The sequence below is a fragment of the Colobus angolensis genome, unplaced genomic scaffold (assembly GCF_000951035.1).
Source record: "Colobus angolensis palliatus isolate OR3802 unplaced genomic scaffold, Cang.pa_1.0 Scaffold259, whole genome shotgun sequence".
In the NCBI taxonomy this organism is placed as follows: domain Eukaryota; kingdom Metazoa; phylum Chordata; class Mammalia; order Primates; family Cercopithecidae; genus Colobus; species Colobus angolensis.
Genome location: NW_012115810.1, coordinates 5,713,935 through 5,736,913, shown reverse-complemented (window position 1 = coordinate 5,736,913; position 22,979 = coordinate 5,713,935). Strand labels below are relative to the sequence as shown.

General features: G+C 38.5%; 1 protein-coding gene and 1 pseudogene across 2 annotated transcripts in view; both read right to left on the bottom strand.

Annotated features, from left to right (window-relative positions):
- Positions 1 to 22,979, bottom strand: part of BAZ2B (bromodomain adjacent to zinc finger domain, 2B) — a 426,507-nt gene that overhangs the window by 159,368 nt on the left and 244,160 nt on the right. The gene's annotated exons all lie outside the window — the stretch shown is intronic.
- LOC105515330 lies at positions 5,579 to 7,156 on the bottom strand (annotated as a pseudogene). Its single transcript, XR_001002302.1, has one exon. The product of XR_001002302.1 is annotated as an F-actin-capping protein subunit alpha-1 pseudogene (transcript).

Below are 22,979 nucleotides of genomic sequence, written 5' to 3'. Positions count from 1 at the left end.
AACTAACCTCAAAACTACAAAAGCTGTATTAAATATTACAAAAATCCAGAATAATTGAAATTGTCAAGGATTAGAAACTGATAGAAACACTTCTGTAATCACTAATGGTAATTACAATTAGTTGTAATAAATAATTGGTAATAATTGGTAGTAGTAATTAATAATTGGTAGTAATAAATAATAAGTAATACATAATTGGTAGTAAGCAGCATTCTTAGACGCATAGTTACAGCATTAATTTCATTATTGGGAAGAAGCAAACAAGCTAAACTTTGTAGTATCACAAGCAGAAAACATAAGCAGTAAGTAAATGAAGTTACCACTCTTGCAGCAACAATTAAGAACCAATGATACATAATTTGCCAACAAAAAGTTCTTTTTTAAATCTAAAAGGAATGGCATCTGGAAGCAACTGAGTAGAAAGTTTCAGCAAAATGAGCTGCATACATCACAGATTCCAATGAAAAAAATATATAGATCTGTACACAAGAATGACATCCATGCCTGGCAAGAATGCAGAGATGGGCATTCAGATCAAGGCTACTTCAACTCTACTTCCTAATTCTTTCTTCTAAAATTCTTGGTTAAAATAGTTAAAAGCATGGAAAGCACCCTTAATGACGACTGAATCTTACAGGTCCATTCTTTGCTGGTGAGAAAAAGACTCACCTCTATATTTAGTGAAGTATACTAAGATCACTTAACATGATTGTAGTAATACCATGCATTAAAAAAATACCCAAGTAAAAGACTTCCTGTGTTTCATGTGGGAGAAGTTATACTACAGAAGGGAAATAATTTAAGAATACATTTCACAATTTTACTATATTTTGCCTTTAGAGCAAGAATTGAGAACTCAGTGATATTTTTAAAAAAGTAATCTTTCTCATTAAAAAGTTCTGTAATGCTATATATATAATTTTAATACTGTTTTTCTTATTTTACAAAACACAGATAGTAATTCCGTGTAAAAATCTTACAGAATTATTCTGTCATTTAACAGTTTCTGTAATTCAAACACTTCATGAACATACCTGTTAAACATCAGGTGCTATGCTTAAGTAACTGGCCTACAAGGATGAGTAAGACAATCTCTGACCTCAAGGAACTCATGTTTTGAGCATAATTTAAACAGTGCAAGACCATTTTTATACCATAATGTATAAAACAAGTTTGTTAATATTTCAATATTACAAATTGGTACGGTCATATACAGGACTCAGTAACACAACCCAAACACCTAAAACAGTGTCTAGTACATAACAGACATAAAATAAATTTTTTTAAATGAATTAATTCACTACTCATTTAAAGCAGAAGCGGCCTATCCATGGCACTCATTCCAAAGGCTTTCAATCGTAACAAAAAGTTATCTTGAGTCTTTATGCAAACTTGTAGTTATGGTTCCTAGATTCCTTTGCCTTATTTCCTCAACCCCTCATCCTAATTTGTTAACGTTACCACTGGCCCTTTATTCCTCCTTGATTCCATTTAGGTCACATGTTGGATTTGATCACACAAAATCCTACCACCTCCAGGATCTTAAACTCTTAAAGTTTCACCCTTGAACCACAATTTTCACATTTCCATTCCCTTATTTCTCAACATGACCTTTAGCCTCTCCCAGGGCCACTCCTTGACCTTATCTGTCTCTTTCCCTCTCAATACCATCAATATCTCTCCTGTGTTAACCTTAAAGGAAAAGTCTTATACCTGCTATGTCTACTTCCTCCTCACTTCTCAGAATGTTTCAACATTTGTGCCAAGCCCTAAGCCTCCCTGCCACTTGGTCTGTAAAATGGAAGTTTTCCTAATCACTAGATCCCTCTAATCTTTCATTCTCAACCTCTTATATAAGTCTGGCATTCCTGATTGCGTCTTTCATATTATTATTATTTTTGACATGGAGTCTCACTCTGTCACCCAGGCTGGAGTGCAGTGGCACAATCTCAGCTCACTGCAACCTCTGCCTCCCGGGTTCAAGTGATTCTCCTGCCTCAGTCTCCTGAGTAGCTGGGATTTCAGCTGTGTGCCACTATGTCCAGCTAATTTTTTTTGTATTTGCAGTAGAGACAGGGTTTCACCACGTTGGCCAGGCTAGTCTCAAACTCCTGACCTCGTGATCTGCTCGTCTTGGTCTCCCAAAGTGCTGGGATTACAGGCGCGAGCCACTGCGCCTGGTCCTTTCTTTTCAAAACCCATTATCATCCTTAAGATCTAGGTCATGGAATGCTCTTGATCCTCTTCTTAACTATACATCTTTCAATAATACTATCTCCTTTACTGGATTTTCTTTTGCTTTTTTCCCCCTAAATGTAAAGCATCCCTAAAGATTTTGTCCAGCTATCTCTTTCCTTCTCCTATGCTTTCTCCTTCAATATTTCACATGCTTATAATGTTTAAACTATCACCTCTATGCAAATGAATTATAAGCCAGGATTTTAGATCTTTGAGGCAAAAACTGAATCTTATTTAGCTCAGGATTTCCAATAATCTGAAACACAATAAGTACTTAATAAACTGTTTCTCACTGCTGTATTTTTGGTCACATTATTTCTTCCACTTGAGAACCTCCAAAGCCTACATAACATGCTCTTTGATTTCTACCCTTTATAATTATATTCTTTACTATTTCAAAAACCTATTGCTCAAGAAGTATTCCTGAATCTCCAGACAGATATGTTTGGGGCCTCCTTTCATTGTTCATGATAGATTATTGGCAATTTGTCCTTTATCATACCATTACTAGGGTATAAAAGTTATGAAGGAAACAGCCATTTCTTAACCATTTTTACTCTTTACAAAACACTGCACAAAGCAAACTGTTACCAGTTGGCAGAGACAACACTTCATAATACCTGTTATAGGCATCTCCAAAACAATAGTTTTCAATTCTTTTTTTCACTCTTCTTTTAAAAGGCTAGAATAACCAGGAATTATTCTTTAAATGATTAAAATATAACATGCCACTTTGCTCCAATTGCAAAAGTCACTCACAAGGTTAGTAAAAGCTCACTGGGTATTTAGAATGATGTCTCTTTTGTGGCTTTAATCTTTTTATACAGCAGGGATTGCTGTTTTGTTTACACCCTTGGTCCATTGCCAGGAAAATAACCTTAGTCTTCAACCATCTTAACATTTCAAACTACTGTTCACAAGGAAAATTCTGATCATAGACTGATGATGGCTCAGTCAATCCTGTAACTACATTTAAAACAAAGCATATTCAGTATTAACAAAAAAGGAGAAAGATACTTTATTTCGCAAAACAAAATACAACTCAAGTCAAATAGGCTCTATTAACCTTATGAGTACAAAACAAAATTATCTGGATATTACAATGTTCCACTTTTAGAAAAGCAAATGTTTCTCACATTAATGTACTTAATATCAACAGATTTATTGCTCACAAATAAAACCTGTCTTGATGAAAACTTTTGAGGTCTGCTCAGAGAAGACATTTGAGTTCTGATCAGGGAAAACATTTGCAAGCTGATGAATTATATCATAAAACAATATTTTTAGAAGATCACAATTTTTTTGCAGATATTAACATTCAAACATAGTTTCAATATTATGAATGTAAATATTATTTTAGTTTCTATTTTAAGAGAGCTAACTGTATACATTTTACATAATTAAAAACTAATATACATCTGCAATGCCTATGTTCTCAGATTATAATGAGCTGAATACTTTTCAGCAAAACTTTTCAAATTCTACTAGCCAAATCAAATCACTACATATAAAAGTGATTAAAATCAGTACACAAATGCTGGTGTGTGGCAGTAACGAGGCATGGTAACTACAAATGTCTTTATTAGTATTAATGAATAATTCATTAAGGTTTTCTACCTGAAATTGTACTGAACTAATGCTTTGAATCTAAACTACCAGTGAACAAAATCTCCCATCAGTAAGGAAAACTCCAGAAAGTAAATAAAACAAAATAATTGTAAGAACTAAGTATGTTAAAGCACTCAAACTTTTTAAAAGTCAAGAAAATTGCTTACTATGACATAACTTTGTTTTTTTGTGTGCTAAAAATGTCTTTTAATCTTTCAATGCTACACAAAATTGTTATATCTTGTCTTCAAATTTTGTCTCTAGTTCCTTAAAACGGTAAGCATAAATTTACAACATTACAAAATCAGGCTCTAATGTACATCTTGCAAAGTGTGGCTATTCATTAAAAATGGTACTATATTCAAATAAAGTTGTTATGAGGACTTTAGTTAATATCAGTAATAACTGAGTGTAATACCAAAATGAACATCATGAAAATTACTGTAAATCAAAGCAATATTCAAATTACTGGCTCACACATTAAAATTATTCAGTATATTAATATTTAAATATTTCTGAACTCAAAATGTCCAAATTTTGTAAACCTGAATTTTGATTAAAGAACAGAAAGAAGTCTACAGTTACTGGTGACAAAACATTTCTCTCCAAGTAATTCTCATTTCACTCTTGAATTCTCAAAATGTTTTGAGCTAGTTAACCTTTATTTTTTTTTAGAACAAAACAGGTATATTTCTATTAGACTACCTGATACAGAAGATAGTGTGGTATGGATGGATAGCACGAATGACAAATAATACAAATATATTTTATTTGAAATAAACAAAAATGCATAAGCAGCTCAATGGGTCACTTGGAAACAAACTGTTGCTTGACTATATTACTGAGCAAAAACAAAACTAAAGCATGAACACTTTTTTTTTTTTTAACCTGTATCTGGAGATAGGCAGGAAGACACTACTTGTTTCTTTTAAAAACTGACCTTCCCTTAAGGCCGGGTCACAGAACGATAAACAATGTAAATGAATCCACCATTACCAGTTGTTATATTATATCTATGTCATCTGTGTATTCTGAGATTACACACATACTTGCCAATATACCTGGAACAGGTTATTTTATCACAGTTACACTTGAGTTCTTGAAAGGCAGGACTGAGGAAGAGTAATTTGAAGTGAGTTTTACATCCTATTTAGAAGAAATCACCAGCACTTCCGTAAATAACAGGTTACAATAGAAAGATACTGCCTGGAATTTATCCTTTTCATTGTGGTTCATTTTTAGTTTTTGTTTATGATTTACATAGCTGTTTAATTCATTTGCTTATAGTGCAATCCTGCCATAAAGTACTAAAGCACAAGATACCTATTATTCCCTCAACATCTGCATTTTTCAAGTTTTATACTCTATATCCACAGTATTTCAGTAGTTCTGGACGGTTTAAAAAAATAAATGGGTAGGCCGGGCGCGGTGGCTCAAGTCTGTAATCCCAGCACTTTGGGAGGCCGAGACAGGCGGATCACGAGGTCAGGAGATCGAGACCATCCTGGCTAACACGGTGAAACCCCGTCTCCACTAAAAAAATACAAAAACTAGCCGGGTGAGGTGGCGGGCGCCTGTAGTCCCAGCTACTCGGGAGGCTGAGGCAGGAGAATGGCGTAAACCCGGGAGGCGGAGCTTGCACTGAGCTGAGATCTGGCCACTGCACTCCAGCCTGGGCGACAGAGTGAGACTCCGTCTCAAAAAAAAAAAAAAAAAAAAAAAAAATGGGTAAAACTCTTCTAAAAATACAGATGTCTATAACTACAATGGCACTAAGATGGGAAGGAGACAATGAGAGAAGGGATAAAAGCAAACATGTTCATGTGCAGGGAACGTGGTTCAAGTCTTTGGATTTAAAAACAAGTTCCCCAGAGAAGGTGACACTTCTTTTGCCCTCCAAAAAGGACCTGAAAAGTCCCAATCCAAACTTTTGAAAATTACAGTTCTGAGATGCAATAAATGATGATCAAAGCAGTCAGAGGGAGAAGGATGAATGTGTCTTCCATTTAGCTGTAGATTGTAGTATAGCCTCTTTAGGTGCCAGTGGATCAGTGAAAACCACTGAAGTATCAGAAGTGCTTGGAAGGATGGGGTAGAAAGTAATGACCATAATACCTTGTCTAAATCAGCAGCAGGGCTTCATGGCTAGGAAACTTTTTTCAACAGTAAAATGTCTCTAGGATAGATCTCTCTCTCCAACATAAAATGTGCCAGAATTAACATAAAAAAAAAAAAGACTTACACTTGGATATAGCAATAACAGAAAATTGCAAGGCAGAGAACACAAAAGAATCAAGACAATGCTTCTAGGTTCAACAGTATTCCATGAGGCTAGAAAACTGGTTAACTTTGAAAGCGCTAGCAAAATAGCACTCTTGTTTATAAATCACTTATTTATCATATGACCACATGTTGAATCCTTGTCTTTCCACATACTGAAGAACCCTACATTCAGCCTTTAGGCATTCTGCATTTCTTTGCCAATGTTGTAGCTGAGTATCTTGTTCCAGTCGATTTTGGTGCGGGTAACTGGAAGCTGCTGGCGCAAGACCTTGAATGTGGTATCTGACATTGTTTGATAGTTATCACTAATTGCTGTCTGACGTTCATTTTCTGCATTCTCTATGATTTTAATAAACTCCTTGGCAGTTTGTGTGTCATTCGAAACAGTTAGTGAATCATGTACATCTTTATGACTAACCAACTGAACATTGCCATCTTCATAATAGTGAACCTGAATCTTAAGCACTCCAACAACCTGACCTGTAGGTAGTGTGATGGTAAACTTCCACTCTGATCTCCAACGACCATTCCATAAGTTTTTAGGCTGACTCTGGTGGCTTTCAATACACGCAATAATAGTCTGTTGCCCATAGGTAGTTTTAGCATAAACAGTACAGAAGCCATTGGAATAATGGTCTTTCACATAAGCTCTTAAAGCACTGTCACAGGATTATCTCCAAGACTTCAGACCTCCATCTACTTGTTCTGGCTGGGGGTCACTTGCTTCTTTCTGTAAGTGATCAAATTTAAAGGAAAGCAGATCTAAAACTCTGCTATTGCCCAGGTCACCGTGCTCTGTAATTAAGACCTGATCTTCACATCCTTCTATCTTCACAGGTGCAAACTGATTCACGTTGTAATGAGCAAATGCATGTTCTGCCCTTTCCCTGAGGAGGTTGTCATTATTACGTAGTAGCCGAACATCACTGAATACTTCATTAAATTCCCCTGGGGGTGCATGAGTGATGAATTTAGCAGCTATGCGTACCTTCTCCTCATCCAACACACAATCAACGAAGTTGGCCATCTTGCGCTGTTCTGAACATTTATATTTTAACACTTAAAAAGATGCATGGAATGGAAGCAAGGTCTTTTTTTTAAAAGATATAAATAGCTTTTATTTATCTTACACTACATGAAATGTCATACATTTCAGTACAGAAATATGAACATATTTGTCCCCCAAACAACACTGGTGGTGTGTGGAGTTACATAACATGTGGTATATGTATTGTATTTCGTAAATATTTAAAAAATCACTTCTGATGCTAATCTGGCCCTAAGTGTTTTTTCTTAATTATAAATTGAAAATTTATAATGACATAAATTTATAGGGTACAAAAGTGATATTATAACCTCTGAATACAATGTAGAATAATTTAATCAAGGTAATTAACACAGCCATCACCTCAAATACTTAACTTTTTGTGGTGTGAACACTTGAAATTTACTCTCTTAGCTATTTTGAATATTCACCACACTATGCAGTAGAACTCAAAAAAAATAAAATAAAATTTCTCCTGTCTGAGATTTTGTACCCTTTAATCATCATCTTCCCATTCCTCCCATCCCTCAGTCTTTGTTTTTCTTTCTTTTTTGAGACGGAGTCTCCCTCTGTTGCCAGGCCAAAGTGCTGTGGCGTGATCTCAGCTCACTGCAACCTCTGCCTCCCAGGTTCAAGCGATTCTCCTGCCTCAGCCTCCTGAGTAGCTGGGACTAAAGGCACACACCACCATGCCCAGCTAATTTTTGTATTTTTAGTGGAGACAGGATTTCACCATGTTGGCCAGGATGGTCTTGATCTCCTGACCTTGTGATCTGCCCGCTTCGGCCTCCCAAAGTGCTAAGATCATAGGTGTGAGCCACTGCGCCCCGCCATCCCTCAGCCTTTGTAACCACATTCTACTCTCTGCTTCGATGAGTTCAATGGTTTTAGATTCCACATGTGAGACATGCAGTATTTTGTGTTTCTGTGCCTGATTTATCTTATTCCACTTAGCATAATCTTCTCTGATTCCGTCCACCATGTTGAAAATAAGAAAATTTCTTTCTTTTTCAAGGCCAAATAGTATTCCACTGTGTACATACCAGATATTTAAAAAATACACTCATCTGTTGAACACTTGGGTTGATTCCTTAACGTGTCTATTGTTAATGGTCCTGCAATGAAAGTGGACGTGCAGACATCTCTTTGACAAACTGTTTTCAAGTCCTTTGTGTAAATCCCACAAACAGGATGGCTGGATCATACAGTAATTCTATTTTTAGTTTTTTGAGGAACCTCCATACATTTTCTATAAAGGCTGTACTAATTTACATCCCCATTAACAGTGTACAAGGGTTCCCTTTTCTCCACATCCTTGCCAATACTTGTCTTTTGTCTATTTGATAAAAGCCAATCTGACAGGTGTGAGATGGTATCTCATTGTGATTTTAATTTGCATCTCCCTAACGATTAGTGATGTTGAGCATTTTTTCATGTATCTGCTGGCCATTTGTATGTCTTTTGAGAAACGTCTATTCAGATTGGGTTTTATTTTTATTTTTGAGACAGAGTCTCGCGCTGTTGCCTAGGCTGGAGTGCAATGGTGCGATCTCGGCTCACTGCAACCTCCACCTCCCATTTTCAAACAATTCTCCTGCCTCAGCCTCCCAAGGAGCTGGGATTACAGGTGCCCACCACCACGCCTAGCTAATTTTTGTATTTTTAGTAGAGACAGGGTTTCACCATGTTGGCCAGTCTGGTCTCAAACTCCTGACCTCGTGATCTGCCCGCCTTGGCCTCCCAAAGTGCTGGGATTACAGGTGTGAGCCACTGCGCCCAGCCTATTTTTATTTTTAAGCAGTTATTTTTTTATTTTTATTTTTTTGAGGCGGAGTCTCGCTCTGTCGCCCGGACTGGAGTGCAGTGGCCGGATCTCAGCTCACTGCAAGCTCCGCCTCCTGGGTTTACCCCATTCTCCTGCCTCAGCCTCCCGAGTAGCTGGGACTACAGGCGCCCGCCACCTCGCCCGGCTAGTTTTTGTATTTTTAGTAGAGACGGGGTTTCACTGTGTTAGCCAGGATGGTCTCGATCTCCTGACCTCGTGATCCGCCTGTCTCGGCCTCCCAAAGTGCTGGGATTACAGGCTGGAGCCACCGCGCCCGGGCTAAGCAGTTATTTTGAGATTATTTTGACTCACAAGAGTTGCAGAAATAGTACACAGAGTTCCTATATACTCTCTGTCCAACCTTACTTCTCCTCATGTTAACATCTTATATGACTAAAGAACTTTCCAAACTAAGAAATTAACCTTGATTAACTAATTAAAATAAAGAATTTATTCAGATTTAATCAGTTTTTCCACCAATGTTACTTCTCTGTCCCAAGATCCAATCCAGCATCTCATATTACACTTAGGTGTTGTGTTTCCCTAATTTTGTAGTCTGTGATATTTCCTCAGTCTTGTTTGGTATGACTATAATACACTGAAGTGTACTGGTCAGAGGTCTTTTGTAAGATGTCCCTCTGGTTGAGTTTGTCTGATGCGTTCTCATGATTAGAAGAGGTGATGCATTATTAGAAAAGATGGTCAATGTGCCCTTCTCAGAGCAATATATCTAGGGCCCATAATGTTGCTATGTAGTGCTGGTGACATTAACTTTGATGACTTGGTTAAGCTGGTATCTGCTAGGATTTGCCACTGTAAAATTACCATTTTCTCTTAAAACAGCATTTTTATTAGAAAACCAGTCACCAGGAGCCGTGGTAACTTTGGGAACAAAAGCTGCCATTTAATAACATCAAACATGCCGAACAAGCTTTGTTCAAGAAATGATGCATCAATACTCAGGCAAATGACTATTCTTAAAAGAGAAGGACAGTTCCTCTTTTGTGATAATTTTTGTTGGATCTAATGAAAAAAATTAGAGTTCATAGATTAAAATGCTAAAAATATGGAATATTTTATATACATTTCTGTATTCAAATATAGCTGTACTTCTAGTAAGGAAACAGAAAAAACTAAAAATAATATAATTCTTGTTTTACTTTACTTACCTTATTCTAAATCTTGTTCATCTTATGTTTCAATAAATAAGAAAGTCTTAGCTTTCCCATAATGAACATAAATTATTACAATCAGCTTTGAAACCATAGACTGGGTGTATTAATTTGCTAGAGCTGCCATAACAAAGTACCACAACTGTGTGACTTAGAACAACAGAAATGTATTGTCTCATGGTGCTGGAGGTTAGAAGTCTGAAATCAAGGTGTCAACAAGGCCATGTTCCTTCTGAAGGCACCAGGAAAGATGGGTTCCATGATTCTCTCCTAGTTTCTTATAACCTTGGGTATTCTTCCTGTGTCTTCACATGTGCTTCTTGCTGTGCATGTCTCTGTGTCTACATTTCTCCTTTGATAAAAATACTGGATATGTATTGGATTAGGGCCCAACCTAATGATTTCATTTTAACTTCATTAGCTCTGTAAGGTATCTATAACCAAGTAAGGTCACATTCTGAAGTACTAAGGGATTACGACTCTAACCTATGTCTTTTGAGGGGGAGGATACAATTTAACCTATAACATTTGCTTTATTTTTTTAAGAGAACTTAATTCACTTGAACACATTACCTTTCTCAAGTAACCTACTACTAAAATCCCAAATTAAAACTACAAAGTTCTACTAAAAAGTGAAGTGAAATAATAGTCCCACAATACTTGTGATCAAACCTTTCATTAAATAAACCCCACTGCAAAAAAAGGCTAGACAGTTGAAAATTCAACAGCCTGAACAGGCGCGATGGCTTACGCCTGTAATCCCAGTATTTTGGGAGGCCGAGGTGGGCGGATCATTTGATGTCAGGAGTTCAAGACCAACCTGGCCAACATGGTGAAATCCTGTCTCTACCAAAAATACAAAAATTATTCAGGCGTGGTGGCATGCACCCAGCTACTTGGGAGGCTGAGGTGAGAGAATCACTTGAACCCAGGAGGCGGAGGTTGCAGTGAACTGAGATCACACCACTGCACTCCAGCCTAGACAACAGAGTGAGACCCGGTCTCACTAAAAAAAAAAAAAAAAGAAAAGAAAAAAGAAAATCCAAGAGCCTTTATTTAGGATTTATAGATGCCTACAACATTAACACATCAACTAAAAAAGAAAATCATGTTGTAATAGTTCAGAATATAACATAAATACTCAAAGAAACTTTGGCTTTATCCACAAACCACCAAGGACAGGCCTGTCTCATTCCCTGATGATTCCTACTAAGTATAAACTTAAGTCTTGGCTGTCTCTTAAGTTCTAGCTAAGCCATAACTTTTGACTTTCAGATTTTTTTTTTTTTTGAGATGGAGTCTCGCTTTGTCGCTCAGGCTGGAGTGTAATGGTGCAATCTCGGCTCACTGCAAGCTCTGCGTCCTGGGTTCACGCCATTCTCCTGCCTCAGCCTCCCGAGTATCTGGGACTACAGGCACTTGTCACCACGCCCGGCTAATTTTTTGTATTTTTAGTAGAGATGGAGTTTCACGATGTTAGCCAGGACGGTCTCGATCTCCTGACCTCATGATCTGCCCACGTCAGCCTCCCAAAGTGCTGGGATTACAGGCTGAGCCACTGCGCCCGGCCTCACGTTTGTTTTTCATACATTGCCTCTTCAGTAATCTAAACTGATCTTTTAAATTCCTTATCCTGTAGCTTATGATGCCCACCCTTAACTAAAATCTGCATGGTTACTTGATATTACCAGAGCAATGCACAACACAGCTCAGAAAACTTATTAATCAGAGTTAATTATCGTTTAAGTTTTAAGTCTTAGTCCTGTAAATTCATCTCTCCTTCCCTTCCTTTCTTCAATAATTGTTTCTTATTATTATACATTTTGTGCCAGGCACTGACTGGATACATATTGGTAAAATGGATAAAGTCCTTGCTCTTTAAATGTAAAAGAATTGACAAATAAGTAAAACAACACTAAATGTCTAATTATAAATTGTGAAGAGTACTATGGAAGAAATTATAGGTGCAGCAATTACCCAGACACTATAATTAGAGGTCTAATTAAGATCTGTATTAGTCAAGATTCTTTAGAAAACAGAACCAACAGGATACACTAATTTATTACATATGATGATAAAGAACTGAGATTACGGAGGCTGACCCAGGAAAGCTGGTGGTATAATTCTGAGAACCAAAGGGCTGATGGTGTAAGTCCCAGCCATGGGAGAAGACTGATGTCCTAGATCAATCAGTCAGGCAAATAGAACTACTCCCCTCTTCCTCCATTTTTTTTTCGTCTCTGCAGGTCCTCAATGGGTTAGATGATGCCCACACTGCACTAGGGAGGACAATGTGCTCTACTCACTCCACTGATTCAGTTGCTAAACACCCTTACAGACACACCCAGAAATAATGTTTAACCTGAGCACCCATGAGCTAGTCAAGTGGACACATCGAATTAATTATTATAGTATCTCAGGACATCTAACCTGAGACAAAGCATGAGGAAGAATCAGCTTTATGAAGATCTTCCAGACAGAGGGAGAGCATATTTGAAATTCTGAGTTGGGAAATAATGTTTTGTATCTGAAGAAGTAAAAGGTCAGGGAGGCTGAAAGATAAGGGTTCAGAATGAGAACAGTACCAAATAAATTTGAGAAGGCAGGCAAGATTAGGTCATGGAGAGTGTAGAGCCTTATGTAAAAATTAAGTTGTAAGTACAAAACATCCAGCTCGATATGGCTAGGTGAAAAAGTTAATCTAATGACTCACATAACTCAAAAGCTTTGGGGAAAGGCTCATTTTATAGATGAAGAAGCTAGATTGAACGTTTTACCAAGACCTGATTTCTCCTCTTCTGGTTCTACCTCCTCAGATAGGCCTTTCCTCCCAGGTTTCTGGAGCAGGAAGCTGCAGGTGCCAGTGCAAGGGGAGGTATTTTTCCTCCCCCAGCACCAAGAAAAATCCCAGAATGGAATCTCTTTGCTTTGATTAATTGACTTATGTTGTGTCCATTCCTTAACCAATCATTCTTGTCTAGGAAAGATGATATTTGGATTGGCTAGGTTGGATCACATGCCACACATCTGTAGTGTCTTAGGTAAAAAATGTTTTTAAAGTAAGTGATTTATTTTGGGGTCGGAGACAACTGCTGGTAATGGTGGAGGAGTGAGGTGGTCATATGAATCCTCCACAGAGGATAATTACTAAAATTGGGCTAAAAAAAAAAGCCCTGAAGATACTGGAAAGCATCCAAAAGCAGAAGGAAGGCAGAGGAGAGTTTAGTCTGGAAAAATGGTTAACAAGAAGTAAAAAGTATGACTTTGTAGCTTTCTGGTCTGATAATGCTGCCTAAACCACATAGTTGTAAGTACAGATGATGGTCAAATATAAAAAACAGCAGGCTTATCAACTAAAGGTGCAAGAGGTCAGAATTCAGAACTAAGGCAGCATCTTGAGATGTAAAGGGGAAATCTTGGTAGTGAGCAAACCACAGAAAGTATGAGACCCAAATTCAATTTAATTAATATCCAAATGCCTAGCTGCAAGTATACTGTGGATGAATGAAAAAGGACTCCAGGGTCAGCCAAAACTAGCTGGCAGAGAACGAAGATAAATCTACTCTTGAAAAGCAGAGCTATATACAGAAGATCTGTTGGGTTTGATGTATTTATTTATTAAGTGCACTCCCTCATCATGATTATCTCAGGCAGTAGGAAGTATTAAGTGTCACAGCACTGAGCCCCAAGCTGGCAGAGCAACTGGAGATTAGGGGGTAATCTTAGAAGAAAAAAAAAAAAAATCCACCACCACCAACAGCAAAAACAAAACCCAAAAAAGAAACACAGAGAAAAGGAGACCCATCTCTGCCTAAATAATTTGCCAATCAAGAATTTTCATAGGTACAGAGGAGACCCAGAGGAGTCTAGTACGAAAAAGCAGAACTAGGAAGTCAAAAGAATCATAGCAGAAATATTATCAGTACATTTTCTAACCACAGTAAAACTAAAATGGATATTGATTTTAAAGACTAAATGTTAATGACTTCTAAACTCTCCATCAGCCAAAGAAGAATTAACACAGGAAACTAGAAAATACTTTTACTGGAATGGTAAGAAAATGACACATAAAACTTATGTGCTGCTGCTACAGCAGTAATTACAAGGGAAATTCATAGCATGAAATACATATATAAGAAAAAGACAAAGGTGCTAAAGAAACAATTTAAGCTTCCCTCTAGAAAACAGGAAAAGGCCTGGTGCTGTGGCTCACGCCTGTAATCCCAACACTTTGGGAGGCCAAGGCGGGTGGTTCACAAGGTCAGGAGTTCAAGACCAGCATGGCCAACATAGTGAAACCCCCATCTCTACTAAAAATTTAAAAAATTAGCTGGGCGTGGTGGCAGTGGGTGCCTGTAATTACATCTACTCGGGAGGCTGAGGCAGGAGAATCACTTGAACCCGGGAGGCAGAGGTTGCAGTGAGCTGAGATCGTGCCATTGCGCTCAGCCCAGGCGATAGTTCGAGACTCTGTCTTAAAAAAAAAGAGGAGAGAAAAAGAAGAGAAAATAATACTCATAGGAAAACACAAGGAAATAATTAATGAGAGAAAAAAACAGAAAATTGAGAAAACTCAACGAAGCCAAAAGCTTGTTCTTAAAAAAAATCAGTAAAATTGAAAAACCTCTAGTCACTAAAAAAGACATAAGTTATGCATATCAACGATGAAAGAAAAAACATCTCTACCAATTATACAGACATAAAAAGAATGAGGTAATATCTGGAACAATTTTGGGTCCATACATTTAATGATGTAGATGAAATGAACAAATTCCTTGAAAGACACCAACCAAAGCTCATTCAAGGAGAAAAAGATATCCTGAATTGTTCTATACCTACATTTTAAAAGGCGAACTCATGATTTAGTATCTTACAACAACAACAACTTAAACAAACAACCAAAGCTCTCCAGGCCCAGATGTTTCACCAGTGAATTCTACCAAACATTTAGAGAAAAAATAATATCAATTCTATATTCTTTGAAAAACACAAGAGAGGCAGGAATCTTACCCACTCATTTCCAACAAATTAACTGCAAGAAAACTATAGACCAATAACCCTCATGAACACAGGTGCAAAATTCCTTAAGAAAATTTTAGCAAATCAAATTCACCAGTGCTTTATTTCTAGACTTGCTTCAAGCATGACCAACAGTATTTTGAAGGGATAACCCATCATTACCAAGTGGGATTAATCCTTGAAATGCAAGATTGGCTTAACTATAAAAAATTAATCAACGTAATTTGCCAAAATAGCAAGTTAAAAGGGAAAAGCCGTATGATCATTTCAATAAGTGCAGAAAATGCATGTGACAATATTTAATACCAATTCATAATAAAAAAACTCTCAGCAAAGAACGAATAGAAGGGAACTGTCTCAGTAATTGCCAGGGCAGGGATGGAGGGAGGAATTTAACTTCAAAAAGATACAAGGCAACTTCCTGGAGTAATAAAACTGTCCTACAGCCTGGAGGTTACATGAGTATATACACTTGTCAAAATTCATTAAAGTATACATTGAAAATGGTGAATTATATTGTACATAAATCACACCAAAATAAAGAAACTAAAAGGAGGGTATGCATATGCAGCTTCACTCTGTTCTGAGAGGAACAGATAAAAGCAGGGCAAGCATAGAAGTGGGGAAGCCAGTTAGAAAGAACTGTAATGATGTAGATGAGAAATTTTAGAGTAGACTAGGGTAGTGGTAGTGGAGACAGAAAGAAGTGTAGAGACTCAAGCTTTATTTTGAAGGTAGAATCAACAGACTTTAGATGTGAGGGGGAAAGAGAAATAGATAAATCCAGAGATCACTATATTTATGGCTTAAGCTACTGGATGAATTGTGGTATCATTTTATGATAGAGAATGTGAAGGAAATAGGTTTTGGGAGAAAACCAAAAGTTTGGTTTTTGGATATGTTAAATCTGTTAAGTTTGAGATGCCTATGAAACATCTATGTAAAATGTATATGTTCAGGAGCTCAGAGAGAAAGTCTGGGCAGAGTCTTCCTACAGGTGTATTTAAACAAAAAGACAAGAGATAACAGGCCTCAGAATCAAGGCTTAGAAAATGCAACATTTATGAGTACAGGAATCTGAGGGAAAAAAACTTAAGAAGGAGTTGTATAAAAAAATTTGGAGAAAAACTATGAGTAGTATAATGGAAGCTAAAAGGAAAGATTTTCAAGAAGAGAGTGGTCAGCTATGTCAAATTCTGCTGAGGTTGAGTGAGATGAGGATAGAAAGGTGACATTGGTGTGAGTTGGGACATGTGTGAAAGACAAGAAGAAAGCATATGTAACTATCTCCTTTCGGAAGTTGGGCTGTGAATGTTCTGGCAGAAAATAGGGCAATAGCCAGAAGAGTATTGGGATGTAAAAATGGTTTGGGGGCCAGGCGCAGTGGCTCACATGTGTAATCCCAGCAATTTGTGAGGTTGAAATAAGACGATCGCTATAGCCTAGGAGTTTGAGACCAGTATGGGCAACAGAGTGAGTCTCTACAAAAAAAAAAAAAAAAAAAAGAAAAGAAAAGAAAAGAAAATTAAATTAGCTGGGCTTGCCTGTAGTTCCAGCTACTAAGGAGGCGGAGGTTGGGGGATTGCCTGAGCCTCGGAGGTTGAGACTGCGGTGAGCTGTGATCATACCACGGCACTCTAGCCAAACAGAGCGAGACTCTGGCTCCCCCTGGCTCCCCCTAAAAAGAAGGTTTTTTTGTACATACTGCTTTTTTTAGGATGGGTGATACTAAGAGCATGCTTTTATACTCATGAACATTATCCAGTAGACAAAGAAGAATTAATGATACAGTACAGAAGAAATGAAGTACTGAAAAAATCCTTTATAATCTTTAATAAAAAACCAATAGATATTTGCTATTGGCTGTGAAAGTTAAGAGCCATATCACTTTGAGTTGAGCATTTATTCTATTTGGCTTAATTTATATTCTTACATAGAACAGGATTTCAAAAGAGATTTGTAATAAATACACATAAGCTAGTAGATGCACTACTGAAATAGATTTTAAAGAAATGGGCAGTTGAAATGGGAATAAAGTTCATATACATGTATCAGAAAAGTTTATTACAATACAGAGCTGGGGAGATAGGGCAGAGGAGCTATAATCAGATGAGTTTAAATGGGTAGATAATTGGTTCATTCAAGATTTGTTTCAACTTATTTTTAGAATGCCTTCCAATGATGCAGGAGCTGGCAGCTAAAAACTACATTTACCAGTCTCTCTTGCAGCCAGGGTTCTGAAAGTAATTTAGATTCTGCCATTGGGATGTATTTGGAAGAATTAAAAACTGTTAAGTTGAGTAAATGGTAGCACATGAAGTATCCTTTTGGCAAGTTCAGATCCAGCAGGCAGTGCAAAACAGCCCTGGAGTTCTGTCAGTGGTTTATGACCACTGGATTGAAACCATTCATAGGGGCCAGGGGCCAGCTCTTCAATAACTTTCTAAGTACCTAATTTCTTATACTAAATTTCTTTCTGCTTAAAATAACTTCAGTGATTTCTATTATCTTTAGTTGAATTGACTGAAACATTAACCAACAGTCCAAAGTGATGAGAGTTCTAAAAACAAAAAGCCATTCAGTCTGTCACACTGGTCTGATATCTAATAACTATATACTTTTTTTTTTTTTAATTTTAAGTTCTGGGATACATGTGCTGAACATGCAGGTTTGCCACATAGGTATACATGTGCCATGGTGGTTTGTTGCACCTATCAACACATCATCTAGGTTTTAAGCCCTGCATGCATTAGGTATTTGTCCTAATGCTCTCCCTTCCCTTGCTTCCCCACCCCTCGACAGCCCCCAGTGTGTAATGTTCCTCTCCCTGTGTCCATGTGTTCTCATTGTTCAACTCCCACTTATGAGTGAGAACATGCGGTGTTTCGTTTTCTGTTCCTGTGTTAGTTTGCTGAGAATGATGGTTTCCAGTTTCATCCATGTTCTTGCAAAGGACATGAAATCATTATTTTACGGCTGCATAGTATTCCATAGTGTATATGCTCCACATTTTCTTTATCCAGTCTATCACTGATGCGCATTTGGGTTGGTTCCAAGTCTTTGCTATTGTGAATAGTGCCACAATAAATATACATATGCATGTGTCTTTATAGTGAGAGGTGACAATGTACTAGCAGTCCTCACTCTCAGCACCTCCTCAGCCTCGGCATCCACTTGAGGAGCCCTTCAGCCCGCCACGGCACAGTGGGAGCCTCTCTCTGGGCTGGCTGAGGCTGGAACCTCCTCCTTCTGCTTGAAGGGAGGTGTGGAGGGAGAGGCAAGGGTGGGAACAGGCTGAGTGCTGTGCTTGCGGGCCAGTGTGAGTTCTGGCGGGTGCAGGCACAGGCTTGGCAGATCCGGCACGCAGAGCGGCTGGCCAGCACCACAGCCCAGAGCAGTGAGGGGCTTAGCACCCAGGCCAGTAGCTGCAGAGGGTGCACCAGGTCCCCCAGCAGAGCCGGTCCACCGGCGCTGCGCTCGAATTCTCCTGGAGCCTTTGCTGCCTCCCCGCCGGGCAGGGCTCAGGACCTGTAGCCTGCCATGTCACAGCTCCCCCACGCTGTGGTGGGCTCCCGCGTGGCCTGAGCCTCCCCGACAGGCGCAACCCTGCTCGATGGCGCCCGGTCCCATTGGCAGCACAAGGGCTTAGGAGCGCAGGCACGGCTGGCAACTTGCGGGCAGCACTGCCTGCAGCCCTGGTGCAGGATCCAGTGGGTGAAGCCAGCTGGGCTCCTGAGCCGGATGGGTATTTGGAGAACTTCTATGTCTAGCTAGAGGATCGTAAATACACCAATCAGCACTCTGTGTCTAGCTCAAAGATTATAAACGCACCAATCAGCACTCTGTGTCTAGCTCAGGGTTTGTAAATACACCAATTGGTACCTGTATCTAGCTAACCTAGTGGGGACTTGGAGAACTTTTCCATCTAGCACTCTGTGTCTAGCTCAAGGATTGTAAACGCACCAATCAGCACTCTGTGTCTAGCTCAGGGTTTGTAAATACACGAATTAGTACTCTGTGTCTAGCTCAAGGATTGTAAACGCACCAATCAGCACTCTGTGTCTAGCTCAGCACTCTGTCAAAGTGGAACAATCAGCTCTCTGTAAAATAGACCAATCAGCTCTCTATAAAATGGACCAATCAGTAGGATGTGGGTGGGGTCAGATAAGGGAATAAAAGCAGGCAGCCCGAGCCAGCAGTGACAACCTGCTCAGGTCCCTTTCCACACTGTGGAAGCTTTGTTCTTTCACTCTTTGCAATACATTTTGCTGCTGCTCACTCTTTGGGTCCACGCCGCCTTTATGAGCTGTAACACTCACCACGAAGGTCTGCAGCTTCACTCCTGAAGCCAACGAGACCCCAGGAAGAATGAACAACTCTAGACGTGCTGCCTTTAAGAGCTGTAACACTCACCATGAAGGTTTGCAGCTTCACTCCTGACAGCGAGACCACAAACCCAGGAAAAGGAAGAAGCTCCAGACACATCTGAACATCTGAAGGAACAAACTCCAGACACACCATCTTTAAGAACTGTAACACTCACTGCGAGGGTGCGCGGTTTCGTTCTTGAAGTCAGTGAGACCAAGAACCCACCAATTCCGGACACAATAGTAGAATGATTTATAATCCTTTGGGTATACACCCACTAATGGGATTGCTGGGTCAAAGGGTATTTCTGGTTCCAGATCCTTGAGGAATTGCCACACTGTCTTCCACAATGGTCGAACTAATTTACACTCCCAACAGCATAAATAAAAGCGTTCCTATTTCTCCACATCCTCTCCAGCATCTGTTGTTTCCCCACTTTTTAATGATCGCCATCCTAACTGGCATGAGATGATATCTCATTGGGGTTTTGATTTGCATTTGTCTAATGACCAGAGATGATGAGTTTTTTTTCATATGTTTGTTGGCTGCATCAATGTCTTCTTTTGAGAAGTGTCTGTTCATGTCCTTCACTCACATTTTGATGTTTTTTCTTGTACATTTGTTTAAGTTCCTTGTAGATTCTGGATACTAGCCCTTTGTCAGAAGGCTAGATTGCAAAAGCTTTCTTCCATTCTGTAGGTTGCCTGTTCACGCTGATGATAGTTTCTTTTGCTGTGCAGAAGCTCTTTAGTTTAATTAGATCCCATTTGTCAATTTTGACTTTTGTTGACATTGCTTTTGGTGTTTTAGTCATGAAGTCTTTGCCCATGCCTATGTCCTGACTGGTATTGCGTAGGTTTTCTCCTAGGGTTTTCATGGTTTTAGGTCTGACATTTAAAGTCTTTCATGCAACTTGAGTTAATTTTTGTATAAGGTGCAAAGAAGGGATTCAGTTTCAGTTTTCTGCACATGGCTAGCCAGTTTTCCCAACACCATTTATTAAATAGGGAATCCTTCCCCTGTTCCTTGTTTTTGTCACGTTTGTCAAAGATCACATGGTTGTAGATGTGTGGCATTATTTCTGAGGCCTCTGTTCTGTTCCATTGGACTATATATCTGTTGTGGTACCAGTACAATACTGTTTTGGTTACTGTAGTCTTGTAGTATAGTTTGAAGTCAGATAGTGTGATGTCTCCAGATTTGTTCTTTTTGCTTGGGATTGTATTGGCTATACGAGCTCTTTTTTGGCTCCATATGAAATTTAAAGTAGTTGTTTTTTTTTTTTTTCTAATTCTGTGAAGAAAGTCATTGGTATCTTGACGGGGATAGCATTAAATCTATAAATTACTTTGAACATTATAGCCATTTTCATGACTGATTCTTCCTAGCCATGAGCATGGAATGTTTTTCCATTTGTTTGTGTCCTCTCTTATTTCCTTGAGCAGTAGTTTATAGTTCCCCTTGAACAGGTCCTTCACATCCCTTGATAAGTTGTATTCCTAGGTATTTTATTCTCTTTGTAGCAGTTGTGAATGGGAGTTTACTCATGATTTGGCTCTCTGTTTGTCTACTATTGGTATATAAAAATGCTTGTGATTTTTGCACATTGATTTTGTATCCTGGGACTTTGCTGAAGTTACTTATCAGCTTAAGGAGATTTTGGGCTGAGATGATATATACAATCATGTCATCTGAAAAGAGAGACAATTTGACTTCCTCTTTTCCTATTTGCATACCCTTTATTTCTTTCTCTTGCCTGATTGCCCTGGCCAGAACTTCCAGCACTATGTTGAATAGGAGTGGTGAGAGAGGGCATCCTTGTATTGTGCTGGTTTTCAAAGGGAATGCTTCTAGCTTTAGCCCATTCAGTATGATATTGGCTGTGGGTCTGTAAAAAATAGCTCTTATTATTTGGAAATACGTTCCATCAATCCCCAGTTTATTGAGAGGTTTTAGTATGAAGGGGTGATGAATTTTATCACAGGCCTTTTCTGTATCTATTGAGATAATCATGTGGATTTTGTCGTTGTTTCTGTTTATGTGATGGATTACGTTTATTGATTTCTGTATGTTGAACCAGCTTTGCATCCCAGAGATGAAGCCAACTTGATTGTGGTGGATAAGCTTTTTGATGTGCTGCTAGATTCGGTGTGCCAGTATTTTATTGAGGATTTTTGCACTGATGTTCGTCAGGGATATTGGTCTAAAATTCTTTTTTGTTGTTGTGTCTCTGCCAGCCTTTGGTATGAGGATGATGCTGGTCTCATAAAACGAATTAGGGAGGATTCCCTCTTTTTCTATTGTTTAGAATAGTTTGAGAAGGAATGGTACCGGTTCCTCTCTGTACCTCTGGTAGAATTTGGCTGTGAATTCGTCTGGTCCTGGACTTCCTTTGGTTGGTAGACTATTAATTATTGCCTCAGTTTCAGAACTTGTTATTGGTCTATTCAGGGATTTGACTTCTTCCTGGTTTAATCTTGGGAGGGTGCCTGCGTCCAGGAATTTATCCATTTCTTCTAGATTTCTAGTTTATTTGCATAGAGATGTATTCTCTGATGGTAGTTTGTATTTCTGTGGGATCGGTGGTGATATCCACTTTATCATTTTTTTATTGCATCTATTCTATTCTTCTGTTTTTTATTAGTCTGGCTAAGAGTCTATCTATTTTGTTGATCTTTTCAAAAAATCAGCTCCTGGATTCATTCATTTTTTTGAAGTGTTTTTTGTCTCTCTCCTTCAGTTCTATTCTGATTTTAGTTATTTCTTGTCTTCTGACAAGGTGTTGATTTTAGATCTTTCCCAGTTTCTTCTGTGGGCATTTAGCGCTATAAATTTCCCTCTAAAAACTGCTTTAGCTGTGTCCCAGAGATTCTGGTACATTGTATCTTTGTTCTCACTGGTTTCAAGGAACATCTTTATTTCTGCCTTCATTTCGTTATTTACCCAGTAGTCATTCAGGAGCAGGTTGGTCAGTTTCCATGCAGTTGTGTGGTTTTGAGTGAGTTTCTTAATCCTGAGTTCTAATTTGATTGCACTGTGGTCTGAGAGACTGTTTGTTATGATTTCTGTTCTTTTGCAATTGCTGAGAAGTGTTTTACTTCCAATTATGTGGTCAACTGTAGAATAAGTGAGGCACGGTGCTTAGAAAGCTCTATATTCTGTTGATTTGGGATGGAGAGTTCTGTAGATGTGTATTAGTTCTGCTTGGTCCAGAGCTGAGTTCAAGTCCTGAATATCCTTGTTAATTTTCTGTTTTGTTGATCTAATATTGGCAGTGGGTGTTAAAGTCACCCACTATTATTGTGTGGGAGTCTTAACTCTATAGAATCTGGGTGCTCCTGTATTGGGTGCATATATATTTAGGATAGTTAGCTCTTCTTGTTGCATTGATCCCTTTACCATTATGTAATGTCCTTTTTTG